General features: G+C 45.4%; 1 protein-coding gene across 5 annotated transcripts in view; it reads left to right on the forward strand.

The window, feature by feature from the left end:
- Positions 1-7,475: 7,475 nt before the first annotated feature.
- The window catches only part of TC2N (tandem C2 domains, nuclear), a 42,960-nt gene continuing 35,955 nt past the window's right edge, over positions 7,476-14,480 (forward strand). Inside the window, exons 1-2 of one of the 5 annotated variants that reach the window (XM_041760258.1) lie at positions 7,476-7,559; positions 8,538-8,624. The gene's annotated coding sequence lies outside the window, so the exon portion shown is untranslated. Of the gene's footprint in view, positions 7,560-7,964; positions 8,028-8,150; positions 8,728-9,317; positions 9,502-14,480 lie in introns of those variants that run through there. The other 4 variants (XM_041760257.1, XM_041760261.1, XM_041760259.1 and 1 more) reach the window with 4 other exon arrangements.

A 14,480-nucleotide genomic window follows, 5' to 3' on the forward strand; every position in this document is an offset into this window, starting at 1 on the left:
TGTCTGACCAAAAGGATAGAAAATGTCAAACAGAACTTTACTGGGTGTGTGAGGCTGAATCCTCTTATCGACCACTGGCCACCTTGTGACTTGAGAGCAGGTGCTGGGCACACTGGGTCTGGAAGTCTGGGGCCACAGAGCGGTAGGGGCACCTCCTTCACGTCCCCACAGAAAATCATGGTGGGGTGAGTATGTCAGCAAACTATTGGTGTGTAATAGTCCTAATATGCCAGGACATAAAATGACAATCCTCTATTATTTCTCATGTGTCCTGATGGTCAGCTGGGGATTAGCTCATCTAGTCTGGGCTTAACTGGAATGACTCTGCTCTGTGTCTCTCATCCTCCTTGGACCAGCCGGCTGGCTCAGGCAAAATCTTCTCATGGCATTGGCAGAAGCACAAAAAGGCAAGCAGAAATATATGAGGCCTCTTTAGCTAAGCTTACAACTTTAACACTCTTAGTTCTGTATCACTTTATTGGCCAAAGCAAATCAAATGGCTGAACCCACATTCAAGGGGCAGGGAAATATATTCCTCTCCTTGAGTGGAAGGAAATTCAAAGTGATGGCAAACAGGATGGGTACAGTCTGGAGTGAAAAACTGGGGTGAATACTGTAATCTACCACAGAGAAGGCGTATGACTAGGACTGTACCCTGGGTGAGCAAAACCAGCTTGTCTGCAACTGTGACAGGCCAGTCTGCTCTGTGGTATCGATGATGGTCATCATAACTTGAGGCTATTAACCACTCAGTATTTCTCCTAAGTCCTTTAATTTTGGTTCCACTTCCCCCACCCCACCCAGGAAACCTTCTGATTTCACTCAGCTTTCCATATGGTTGTTTCTGCGGGGTGTAGGGTTGGGACCATAAGATAGAAATGTCTGGGACCTACAATGATTCTATTCCTCATGCTATATTCATAGACAGGCCCTATTAATACTAATAGACCCTAGTGTCTAGTTTGGTCCCTAGTGAGCTTGACTGAAACTTCTTCTTCAGCAGAGTTTAACTTATAAAGCTAAGGGGAAAAGAAGCAAGTTTCTAAGCTTGGAATGAGGAAAGTCAGCTTCCATACTACAGTAAAGTCATACTATGAAGCCAGTGGGCTTCTAAATAACTACCCTGTCTTGGGGAAACCTCCACCAGTGTGCAATTTTACCCAGATGTTTTGTAGTCCTATATATAACACCAGGACTTTTTCTTTCATAGGGGAAGGGAAGAAAGGTACAATCCATGTAATCTTCTTATTGGGCAGCCAAGTACATGCATGGCAAATCATAGGGCTGCAATCTGGGAAGCAGAAACATTTGAGTATTACTAATATAAGAGTAAGATCTTACAGAATTATGGGAGAGAATTGGGAGATAAAGGTCTGGAAGTGAGACTGAAGGATCAAAGTCTAACCTGTCTCCAAGAAGACCTGATGCAGGTAAACGTAGAGAGTCAGAACTCGCAATGCATCTAGAAAGCTGGGCATGCTTAGCCACTCAAGAAGAATCCACAGAAGAGCTGTGGAAAAGTCTTTGGACAGCTGTCAACCGGTAGGTCCTCAGCCAAGCTTTGGACATGGGCCTGGGATTCAGGTAGTCAGCAGGGCCAGTGGTTAGGAAGAGGAACAAGACATGGGAAGTAAGGACATGCTGGAACCCGACAGCATCTCTGTTTTTCTGCCACTGTGATTATGGAAATCTTTCAATAGTAAAATATCTGTTTCATTTATACTTTCCAAATCTTGTTCAGATTCCTCTTTTGGTCATTCTAACAAAGAACCATATATAGAGAAAGAAATTTTGGAAAACGTAGCTCCAGCTTAAGCAAGTTCATGCAGCTTAAGCCATTGTAGATGGAGCCCAGGAGAATGCTGAGCCATTCACTTTAGGTTTGAATCATTTCTTCCAACTTCACAGGAAGTAGGGATTTAGATGTTTCTCTGCTTTGTTCAGTTAGTCTGGGGGCATTTGTTCTGGAATCCTGAGGCAGTTTCACATGATGTGCTCCACCTGTCTTTCATCCTCTTTGGACCAGCTTCCCCCCCCCCCCCCCCCCCCCCCCCGGGTGAGTTGATGTTGTTGCTGATAGAAAATCCTTTTTTTTTTTTTTTTTTTCCCTGTTTGGGAGTTTGGAGGAGGAGGACGGTAATGTGTTGGGGAAGTGCTTTGGGGCAAGGGCATTGAGAAAAGAGGCTTTCATCATTCTAGGTCTCAGTGGAGCATCTTTGACCAATCATTTTCCCACTGTTATGTTAGCTTTACTGGGTACCAATTAGGAAAGAAGAAGAGGGGGGAAGGAAAAGAAAAAGGAGGAAACTCACCCCACTGCAAACAGTCCCATTTATTCAGCATGTGTCCTAGTGATTAGTACACAGCCTCCCTGGGGAGGTAGTCAAGAGCCTTCAGAGCTTATCTTCTCACTCCTATGTTACATCTTTCAACAAACAGTTGGCCCTTGAATAAGGCAGGGTTGGGGATAGGATACCAGCCCCTTGAGCAGTCAAACATCTGGGTCTAGCTTAACTACTCCCCTAAAACTTAACTACTAACAGTCTACTGTTGACTGGAAGCCTTACTGATAACAAAGTCAATTAAGACATATTTGGTATGTCATATGTATTATATGCTATGTTCTGATAATGAAGTAAGCTGGAGAAAAAAAAATGCCATTAAAAAATCATAAAGGAGAGAGAATCCATTTATAGCACTGTACTGTAAAAAATTCATGTATAAGTGGATCTGTGCAATTCAAGCCCCATGCTGTTTAAGAGTCAACTCCATGCTCCACTCTGAGTGAGGCTGGACTCACCTAGAGAAAGTATTCAAGGAGCAAAGAGATTTACAAGGGATCGTAAAGATGATGAAGATGATGTGATGAATCTGATTCTGTGCTAGCTTTCAGGTCAAGAAGTCAGCATTTTAGGATTTCATTTATTTGTCTGAGAGAGAGCATGCACCTGAGCAGAGGAAAAGGCAGAGGGACAAGGAGAAACAGACCTCCTGGAAGTCTGATGCGGGGCTTGAGCCCAGGACCCTGAGATCATGACCTGAGCTAAAAGCAGCCACTTCCCTGACTGAGCCACCCAGCCACCCCAAAATGTCAGCATTCTGACCTGGTGGCCACCTGAGAGAGCCCAAAGAGCTGCGCATCATAAAGATATTTATTTGTCCACTTGGGGCGAACTTAACGTCTCTGTGACCTTAGTAGCTTTGCTAAATTTTCACATTTCATGTCTGCCATGCAATGCCGAGAGCCGGAGACAGCAGTTTTCTGGTGTCTGAACCCGTATGCCACCATTTATGGCGGGGTTAATCCAGGTAAGGAAAACTGCCTGCTGGGAGAAAACATCCCTACATGTTAGTGTTTTACACCATAAGGTTTATTTTTCATTTATATCACAATCCGGTCAAGGTTAGCGGGTGGTGGGGGGAGCCTTGGTCTTTGAAGTCGGTCAGGGACCTGGACTCCATCTGGTCACAGTTTTGGCTTTAGCAATGGTCTAGTGTGGTCCAAGACGGGGAAGAGGGAGAGAGTGGGGCAAGGCTCAGCAGTTCTTAACGGCCTAGACCCAGAAGTGAAACTCTACCTCTGTTCAAATTCCATTGGTGAGAACTGGCCGCAGGTATGGGGGGAATGGACAACATAATTTAGCTTCATGTTCAGGAAAAGGAACGGAAGTTAGATGAGCATTCGAGGCCCTGCTGAAACGTCACTTTCCCTCTGAAGCAAGCACTCGGGACTATTCCTGGTGCACCACAGGTGCTCAAGATCATCAGTTGTACAACGCACATGGATGAATGAGTAACTATGTACAGGCTTCTGTTTTTTAAGGCAGAAAATGAAATGATTCTGGGGGAAGCAGAAATCTGTCTGCCATCCCTTTTTACTCATATGACCACTTATATTTGTGGAATTTCTTCACAAGTGCTCTACAAGTTCATATTCTTTTAAAGATTTTTTTTTCTTGTTCAACAAATATTTTCTTGTTCACCTTCTGTGCATCAGGTGGTCTGCTAGGTGTTCAGAAAGTCATAATTCCTGTCTATTGGTAACTCAAATAGAATGCGTTTAGTTGGAAGAGGGATAAGACGCCAACAATCGCAATTGTTGTGTAGATGCTATGACAGAGACAGGGATGCATGGTGGGCGGAGTACTGAGGTAGAGTCCCCAATTCACTCTGGGATGGGTGTTACAGAGTTTCACTTTTCATACTGCAGCTGAATGAACAGGAGTTTGTCAACTGATGACTCACAAAATAAGGGTGAGTGAACAGTCATGCAAATTTGGCAAGTTAGGGAACAATTAATTCAGAAGGTCAAAGTGTGTGGTAGGGGGAGTGGAAGGTGGGGCTGAAGAGGTAGGGCCAGACTGAGTCACCTAGCATTTTATAAAGAGCACTAAAGGAAGGATGAATAAGAAGGGATTAGGACAGGGATTAAGTGATTTGTCTCTATCAGATGAAAGAATAGAAATAGCAAACTCTGAGCAGAGTGTTATCCACATCGGCCCAATTATCGTTTTCTCCTCAGATCTGCTTCAAAGAATAGAGGACGCTAAACATTAAAAAACCGTTAATGTTTAACATTAAAAATCAACAAACCAAAGCCACTCGGAATGTTGCAACACAAAGAGAGGCAGACAGTAGGCTCCGTTCCTATGAGGTAGCCCTGCCTCCAAGACACAACAGGAAGAAGGTCCATTTCAAGGAAAACACAACAAATGGTTTCATTGTTTTCAGAGAACTGCATCTGTCAACAGGAGTGGATTCCTCTAAGAAGGCCTTTTTACATGGAAGATGGACAGAAGCAATGAAGAGTTCAGGCAGTGCTTTCTCTTGGGACTTCTCCATCCGTGGGGAGGTTGTTGAGCTTGTTCAGTTAGGGAACCAAGTTCTCAGTCCAATTTAATCGGTATTACTGAGCATTCACACGTTCACTCATCCTTTGTTCACTCAGCACATGCAGATGACACTTCTGTGCCTTGCACTATGACATCTGGGTGCAGGAGACGAAAAGAGACATAAAGGTCCTGGACCTTGATAACTAACACATCCACCTAGAGCTTGCTGGCCGAGGATGTGCTCTACTTCAGGGTGTGAGATAAAAGAAAATAAATACTGGTCTCTGCCCCTGGCTCCTGGTTCAGAGCTCCTAAAACCCATGTAAATTTCCAAGCCATAAGAGAACAAGGAACATCTTTCGTTTTAAAGGAGTGACTCTGTGTGGGCTGCTGGATGGCTCCTGGATGAGGGCTAGTCACCAGAAAGACCAAGCCACAGATTAGAAACTTGGAATTTCCCACCTATTGCCCTCCTCCCCCTAAAGAGGACAGAGTGGCTGCAAATGGGGTTAGTAAGTGATTACGCCTATGTGAGGAAGCGTCCATAGAATCCCAATAGTGTGGGGTTGGGGAGCTTCCTGGTTGGCAAACACACTGAAGCTGGAGGGGTGGGACATTCCAACCCCATGGGGACAGAAGATCCTGTGTTTGGGACCCTCCCAGACCTTGCCCTATATATCTCCTCATCTGGCTGTTCATCTGTACCCCTCATCATATCCCTTAATAAGCTGGTAAAATTAAGGAAGCGTTTCCCTGAGTTCTGTGCGATGCCCTTGCAAATTGATTGATCCCGAGGAGAGGGGTCATTGGAACCTCTGATCTATAGGTCAGATGCACAGGTTTTAGCTGGCATCTGGCACCTGGGCTTTTAGCTGGCACGTGATGTTTGGGGGGTGAGGTGCGGGGAGCCAGTCTTGTGGAACTGAGCCCTGCACCTGTGGGATCTGGTGCTCTGCCTGGGTAAGGAAGGTCAGCATTGAGTTGAACTGCGGGACATCTAGCTGGTGTTGCAGAGAATTATGCCATGTGGGGGAAACCTCCACACACTTGGTGACCAGAAACGTCAGAATGAAAGTGTTTTGCACAAGGAGTAAAGAAGACACAGGGGCAAGAAAACCACAGGAGGAAAGAATGGAGTTTTCCCCTACAACAGGTGGGAAATGGAGTTTTTCTAATACAAAATGTCAGGGAAAATATGTATATTCTTTTCCTTGCGTGACCACAGCACATCATACACATATATGTACATCCCTGTGCACACACACATATCTTATATAATACATATTTAAGAGCCTTGGAGTCTGAAGTCCAGAGTCAATCTTGATTCTATTCTCGGGCAACCACTATTTGTTTGAGTCTCAATATTTTCAACTGTAATACAAGGACAATAACAGCTACATCATAATTGTGAGGGTTAAATGAGATGACTCACGGGAGCGCTTTGTGTAAACAGTACAGGACTCTGCAAACATTGGTAATAGTGCGATTATTGAAGGTGGATGTACGAGGACTTTCAAGCAGTGTTCATCAAAGTGTGTACCTTGAAACACTAATGGCCCAGGATGGCTACAGTCATTTCTCAAGAAGAAAGCTGTGTGGTGCGTAGGGGAGGCAAAGTTTACAGCCACCCTTCCAGGTTTTCTGGGGGGCACCAAGAATTAGATTGACACAGATTACCCACAGCAAGCCATGCAGTTTTACATGTACACAGCAGCCCTTGTCAGAAAATAAGGATCACAAGCAGTGGGAGCTAAACATTCATATACCGAGTTGGACAAAGTGTCCTAAATAGTGAGAAAGGGGCTTGAGCTGAGGCAGCTAATGGGGAAGCGACTAGGAAGGTTTGTGTGTGTTGATTTCCATCGCCGGTGATTCCCTGTCTCTGGTGGTAAGAACGCTTCTTCCCTCCTGACATAGGGAACATATTTTTCATTTGGGAGTTTCATCTTCTGCTTTCAGGAAGGAAAAGGAAGGTCCGAGTGATCTTGTATCTGCTGTTCCTCAAGTGCTTTTAACTTTAAATAACCCTTATGCTAAAGTGGCGTATTTTGGCCTGCCACCCTTCAGGCCAAATGAACTTGGCACCTAAACACAGTTCTTGGGCCTGGAAGTGTGCGACTCTCACGGAACATAATTATGCTGTGTCTCTTTGCCCGGATGAATTTGGTCTCAGTGTCTACCCCTCCCCTCCACTCCCATTCCAGCATCTCTGGGGCCTCAGAACCCACCTACCCACTTTGAGAAAGACTGTACCTTAGTGTATACCCCATCAGCCTTTCAAGCCCTGAGCCATTCATTCATCAACGGATAATCTAGGCATTCGCTCAGCAACTCTCCAAGAACAAGGCTGAGACCCGCCCGTGGGAGGCTATAGCGGGGAGGGCCAGGGGATTCCAGCATAGTATTGGTGGCCAGGCCTCCCGCAGATACCTTAGGATCCCTTCCAGCGTACCTGTGGCTGGCAAGGTGGTAGTAGAAGCAAAGCCACAAGAGGGAAGAGAAGCAGGCTGATTCTTTAGCTATACGAGGCAGCCAAGAAAAGGTTCTGTTTCCAAGAAAAGGGAGCAGCCTCTGGCAGGAAAGACTGTTCCTTCCTCCCTATACAAAGAAGTTCATCAGGCCAGTAACTTTCCCCTTCCACCTCTTTTCGTTTTCAATCTCCTCCCCCCCGCCCCAACCCCCACCCCCACCTGGGAGCCTTGCACTCTCAACTCAGCGCGGCTCCAGGTAAGCCTTTCCGGACCGAGCAGCCGGGGGTCGGGGAAGGAGAGTGGGCGGGGGGCGCAGGCCCAGCGCGCCCAGGTCCTCGGCGGGGAGGCCCCGCCCCCGGCGCGCGCCTCCCGGGGTGCTAGGCGGGCCTGTGGGGCCGGGGGCGGGGGAGGAGCGCACCTGCGGGGCCGGGGGCGGGGGCGGAGCGCACCTGCGGGGGGCGGGGCGGGCCTGCGGGGCGGGGGCGGGGCGGGGCGCACCTGCGGGGGGCGGGGCGGGCCTGCGGGGCGGGGGCGGGGTGGGGCGCACCTGCGGGGGGCGGGGCGCACCTGCGGGGCCGGGGGCGGGGCGCACCTGCGGGGCCGGGGGCGGGGCGGGGCGCACCTGCGGGGGGCGGGGCGGGCCTGCTGGGCCGAGGGCGGGGTCTCCGGGCGTGGCGGGCGAGGGCGAGGCGGCCCGGGGCTGGGTGCCCGCTGCGAGCAGGAGGTAACCGGCCTGGGCCGCGCAGCGCCGCCTCGGGCCGTGGGGCGGGGGCGCCCGGGGAGCGGCGCGTGGACACCCGCGCAGGGCGGCGGGGACGCGGGGGTCCGGGGGGGTGGGGGCGGCGGCTCGGGCGCGCCGCGGGTCCCGGCTCGGGGGTCTCGGCGGTCGCCCCCAGCCCCGCGGGGCGCACTGTTCTGCGGGTGGTCGCGCCGTGACTCTGGGGGACGTCGCCCGGCTTGGGGCCTCGCGGGCGGGGAGCGCTCCGGGAGCCTGGGGCAGGCCGGGCCCTGGCGGGACCGCGGGGAGGGGCGCGCGGCGGCGCGCGGGGGCTCTGGGCGCCGAGGGGCCAGCCCCGGGCCCTGGAGAGTCGGGTTCCCCGGGGGTGTGTCTCCGGGACGCCCTGGAGCCTTCGGAGGTCGCAGAGGAGCGTTAAAATGTCGCTTCCCTCTGGTTTTTGCAAAACGCGGATCATACATCCAGCTTGATTTTGGATTTGGCTTCTGTCTCTTTCAGTCGTTTCATTTGCCGTCGCTTCCTTGAAATAAAGGAGACGGTGTCGTGGGGGTGCTGCACACAGGTAGACGCCCAGGTACAGGCAAGGTAGGTGCCAACCCCGCAGCACCGATTCCTTAAGAATACTTAGGATGCAGCGTGCGAGAGGATTGCTTTGGGTGTTAGAATATTACTCCGATTCTCACTCCAGGTAGGCATGTAGGAGAAATTTTTTCCCCCCCGATTAATGCGATAAAAAGTAGCCTGGAAAATATTGAGAGTTAACAACCACATCCTCTATTTGCCAATTTAATGTTTTGGTCTGTAACTTTATTGTGCTTAAAAACTTTCTTGTGGAAGGAAATTAATACTGCTTGCCTCCGAGAGCTGGGATTGGAGAATTTATCTTTTATCTCTTGTGTTTTGTAGTTTTTGTCAGTGACTATGATTACCTTCGTAACTGGGTGAAAAAGTCTTCATAAAAATCTGTTTCTTTAAACCTCTCAAGAAAATATTTCAAAAGTATCCCTGGTATTCTATCGGTTCCACTTGGATTATCATTGTATTCATGAATAAAGCTAACAAATTGGGAGATTAATTCAGATTGAGAGAAAAGGAGTGAGGTTCCTGTAGGACATCTGGCAGACCCGTATGGTTGGCAGATGTGTTAGTATTGGGATTTTCTGAAGTCCAGAATTGTAAATGTTAGAAGCTTGGTGTATTTGTGGTTTGTTTGTCCCGTGGGAGTGGAAGTAATTATTCAAGAGAGTAGAGTAAGAAGAGAAGACCAAGGACGGGAAACAGCAACATTTAAGTGATGCAGTGCATAGAGATGGCTGTGGAGAGTGACGAGAAGTCAGGAAAGGAGGAGGAACATCTAGCCGACGGTGGTTCATAGATGCCTGGAGAGGAAAGAGTTTTCATCAGGAGAGAAATCTGTCTCAGTCAGAGGAGTCAGGGGATCTGGAAAATAGGAGCTGATCAAGTAAGTGGCTTTGGTGGTTCGGATAGGAGGTCAATTGACCTCAGCAAACACAATTCAAGCAAAATGATAAGGATGGAAGTCAAATACGAATGAATTTGAGGAGTAAATAGACATGAAGAAATACTAAGGAGAATAGAGTCCTTATTTTGAGAAACAAAGATTAGGAGACATGACAGGGTGGTAGAGGGGAGCTGGTAGTCAGTTTGGAAAGAATATAAGGACAATGGAATATGCTGCAGTGCACCTCAAGCTGGAGCAAGTAGCTGAGCATACTGAGTAGAACTGTTACAAGAAAGATTTTTCTCTTCCCCCCATTCAAATTATGACCACCATCCTGGTGGTATTTTGGTCTGTTGGATTCAGGTGTTACCAGTGCTAAAGTGACACTGTCACAAACTGTTGGATTGCGCTTCACCTGCACTCCAGTACTGTGATGCTCCCAGCTTACATTGAACTCGCATGATTCTTTCTTGTATATCTCAGCAATTCTTACTATCTCTTGTAGAAATCAGACATGTTGGTTAGATCAGAATTCACGAGGCACATGTCAGGGGCTTTGCTTCGATTATTATTATGCTTTCAAGGGAAGATGCTCGTAGGTGAAAATTTCTTTATAAGGAGTTTTACTTCCAACACCATTGAAAGTTTAATTTTTCTGTTGCCATTCAGACATGTTGTTTTATGTGGATTTATGTTTGGAATATGAAAGTAATAGCTAAAATGGAAAAGGCCAATAATCAAGTGCTTCCGAGGATATAGAACACTTGAAGTCTTTGTACTCTGCTGGTAGAAGTGTAAATTGGTAAATCATTTTGAAAACTTTGGCTGTATCAACTACAGCAAATCTTATGCATAAACTATGTTCATACCGGACCTGACAAAACCCTAGAAAGTGCAAACTAGCCTAAAGCAACAGAAAACAGATTAGTGGTTACTTTGGGGATGAGGGCAAGGGAAAGGTAAGGAGGGACGGGTTGGAAAAACGTTATGAGGGGACTTTTGGGGTTGGTGTGTTATTTTCTTGATTGTGAAGATGCTTTCACCAAAGTATACATATGTTTGAGTCATGAGATTGTTTATTTTATATATGTGTAATTTACTGCAAATCAGTACGTAAACAAGGCTGTTAAAAAGTAAATAAAATAATGGAAGGAATACTTAGTATACTAAGTATACTTTTCCTTTCTCTTCTTTTTAAAAAGATTTTATTTATTTGAGCGAGAAAGAGAGAGCATGAGCAGAGGGACAGGGAGAGGGAGAGGAGGAGGGAGAAGCAGATAGACTCCTTACTGAGCAGGGAGCCCAGTGTAGGACTTGATCCCAGGACCCTGAAATCATGACCTGAACCCCCAGGATCCTGAGATCATGACCCGAGCCAACAGCAGACGCATAACTGACTGAACCACCCAGGCACCCCTATTTTTTCTTTCAAATACTGTGGTGATCTGGGGGTGATGGGATTATTGGTAATTTTTTATTTTCTTCATATGTTTGCCAGTATATTTCACATTTTCTACCACGACCATGCATTTCTTACTGTTTAAAGGAGAAATTATTTATTTCATATGTACAAATAGTACTTTTGACACATCCATACATTTAGAGAATATAAATAAAATAAAAGTCACTGTCCTTATATCATGTTTTAGAGATTATATATTGTCAGTATTTTCAAAGCCCTGATTGTATGTTTCCCTCATGTCTTTATCTTTCCATGCTCCTTGATTTTCTGTATAGTTTTATTATGTAGGTATGTATTCATAAATAATGTCTTGTCTATTCCATGACTCCTTTGGTACAATATTATATTTATGAGACTCATCGATGTTGATGTCTTATTGTTCATTCACTTTTTATTGCTCTATATCATTCTATTGTATGACTTTACACTGTTTATCCATCTTCCTATTTATCTTCCAGTTAATGGCTATTTAGAGGTGTTTTCAGTTTTCTTTTTTTAAGTTTTGCTTTTGCCATTAAAAGCAATTTTGTTTTGGCCATTTTTTTTTTTAAAGATTTTATCCATTTATTTGAGAGAGAGAGAACACAAGTTGGGGGAGAAGGGAGAAGCTAACTTCCCACTGAGTGTAGAACCCAACGTGGGGATTAATACCTAAGATCATGACCTGAGCCCAAGATAGATGCTTAACTGACTGAACCACCCAGGCACATCTGTTACGGCCATTCTAATGCACGTCTCTTGGCCTAAGAGTAGAGTTGTGGATCTTCAGTTCTGCTAGATAATACAGGATTTTTTTTAAGATTTTATTTATTTATTAATGAGAGACACAGAGAGAGGCAGAGACACAGGCAGGGGGAGGAGTAGGCTCCCTGCAGGGACCCCAATGTGGGACTGGATACCCAGACTGGGGTCATGCTCTGAGCCGAAGGCAGATGCTCAACCGCTGAGCCACCTGGACGTCCCCAGAACTGTTTTATTTTTTATTTTTTTATTTTTTATTTTATTTTTTTTAAATTTATGATAGTCACAGAGAGAGAGAGAGAGAGAGAGAGAGAGAGACAGAGGCAGAGACACAGGCAGAGGGAGAAGCAGGCTCCATGCACCGGGAGCCCGACGTGGGATTTGATCCCGGGTCTCCAGGATCGCGCCCTGGGCCAAAGGCAGGCGCTAAACCGCTGCGCCACCCAGGGATCCCTAGAATTGTTTTATAAAGCGGTTGTAACTGTTTTTTTTTTTAAATTAATTTTTATTGGTGTTCAATTTACCAACATACAGAAAAACACCCAGTGTTCATCCCGTCAAGTGTCCACCTCAGTGCCCGTCACCCATTCCCCTCCAACACCCGCCCTCCTCCCCTTCCACCACCCCTAGTTCGTGTCCCCGAGTTAGGAGTCTTTATGTTCTGTCTCCCTTCGTGATATTTCCCAACATTTCTTTTCCCTTCCTTTATATTCCCTTTCACTATTATTTATATTCCCCAAATGAATGAGAACATACACTGTTTGTCCTTCTCCGATTGACTTATTTTACTCAGCATAATACCCTCCAGTTCCATCCACGTTGAAGCAAATGGTGGGTAATTGTCATTTCTAATGGCTGAGGAATATTCCATTGTATACATAGACCACATCTTCTTTATCCATTCATCGAGGCTCCTTCCACAGTTTGGCTATTGTGGCCATTGCTGCTAGAAACATCGGGGTGCAGGTGTCCCGGCGTTTCATTGCATCTGAATCTTTGGGGTAAATCCCCAACAGTGCAATTGCTGGGTCGTAGGGCAGGTCTATGGCCATGTCCATGTCTTCCTCTGTGAGATTTCTCTTCATGTCTTTTGCCCATTTCATGATTGGATTGTTTGTTTCTTTGGTGTTGAGTTTAATGAGATCTAAATGTGAGACAAGAGTCCATCAAAATCCTAGAGGAGAGCACAGGCAACACCCTTTTTGAACTCGGCCACAGGAACTTCTTGCAAGATACATCCACGAAGGCAAAAGAAACAAAAGCAAAAATGAACTATTGGGACTTCATCAAGATAAGAAGCTTTTGCACAGCAAAGGATACAGTCAACAAAACTAAAAGACAACCTACAGAATGGGAGAGGATATTTGCAAATGACATATCAGATAAAGGGCTAGTTTCCAAAATCTATAAAGAACTTATTAAACTCAACACCAAAGAAACAAACAATCCAATCATGAAACGGTTGTAACTGTTTATACTTTCACAGGCAAAGTGTTAAGTGTTCACTTTGTCCCCTTCCTCAACATTTGAGATATTTGTACAACAACATTTGTAATTAAAAAAAAAAAAATTATTTATTTAAGAGAGAAAGTGAGTGAGAGCAGGGGCAGAGGAGAGGGAGAAGCAGGCTCCCCACTGAGCAGGGAGTCCAATGTGGGGCTTGATCCCAGAACCCCGGGTCATGACCTGAGCTGAAGGCAGACACTTAACCGACTGAGCCCCCCAAGGGCCCCAACAACATCTGTAGTTATCTGAATTGTTTCCTTTCAACACTAGGGTGGGTGAGAAATGATACTTCACTAGAGGTTTAATTTAGATTTCCTTAATTATTGATGATATGGAACCTTCCATAATTCCTCTCTAAGAGATATCTGTTTATGTCTTTTGTCTGTTTTTTTTAGTTTTATAAATTTGATTTCTAGAAGTTGTATTTATTTATTTGTGGTATTATAAATAGTATAGTTATGCATATGGCAAATATCTTTTCCTCAGAAAGTGGCTTGTCTTATCTTTTACTTTACATAGTTTTATTTTATGTAGTTTTTGATGGATGCATTCTCTAGTGTGGTTGAATGTATCAGCCTTTTCATTTATGGTTTGTGCTTTTGGCATCTTGTTTAACACCTCTGAGTTTACAAGGTTGAAAGAATATAGTCTTATATTTTTTCTGAAAGCTTTAATATATTGCCTTTTGTATTTATGTGTTTAATCCTTGTGTGATTGATATTTGTGTGGTGTGAGGTGGGTGTCCAGTTTCACGTTTTTTCCCTGTATTGGTAATCAGTTTTTCCCAGTTTTTCGCCTTCATTTATTGAATATTCTGTTTTTTTTCCCCAGGGATCTGTAAGCATCGTATGTCAGGTTTTCACATATGTGTGTGTATGTTTCTTTCTATGGTCTGTGTATTCTTGCTGCCATTTTACTTACTTTATTTGTGTAAAGAGACATGATACCTACGAAAACGAGTCACCTACTCATAGTTTGTTTAAAATTAGACTCCTCTTCAAATTAATTTTTTTCTAAAGTAAACTTTTCACTTGAATATATATATATATATTTAATAATAAATTTATTTTTTATTGGTGTTCAATTTGCCAACATACAGAATAACACCCAGTGCTCATCCCATCAAGTGCCCCCCTCAGTGCCCGTCACCCATTCACCCCCACCCCCTGCCCACCTCCCCTTCCACCACCCCTAGTTCGTTTCCCAGAGTTAGGAGTTTTCATATTCTGTCTCCCTTTCTGATATTTCCTACTCATTTCTTCTCCCTTCC

The sequence above is a fragment of the Vulpes lagopus genome, chromosome 6 (assembly GCF_018345385.1).
Source record: "Vulpes lagopus strain Blue_001 chromosome 6, ASM1834538v1, whole genome shotgun sequence".
Lineage (NCBI taxonomy): Eukaryota > Metazoa > Chordata > Mammalia > Carnivora > Canidae > Vulpes > Vulpes lagopus.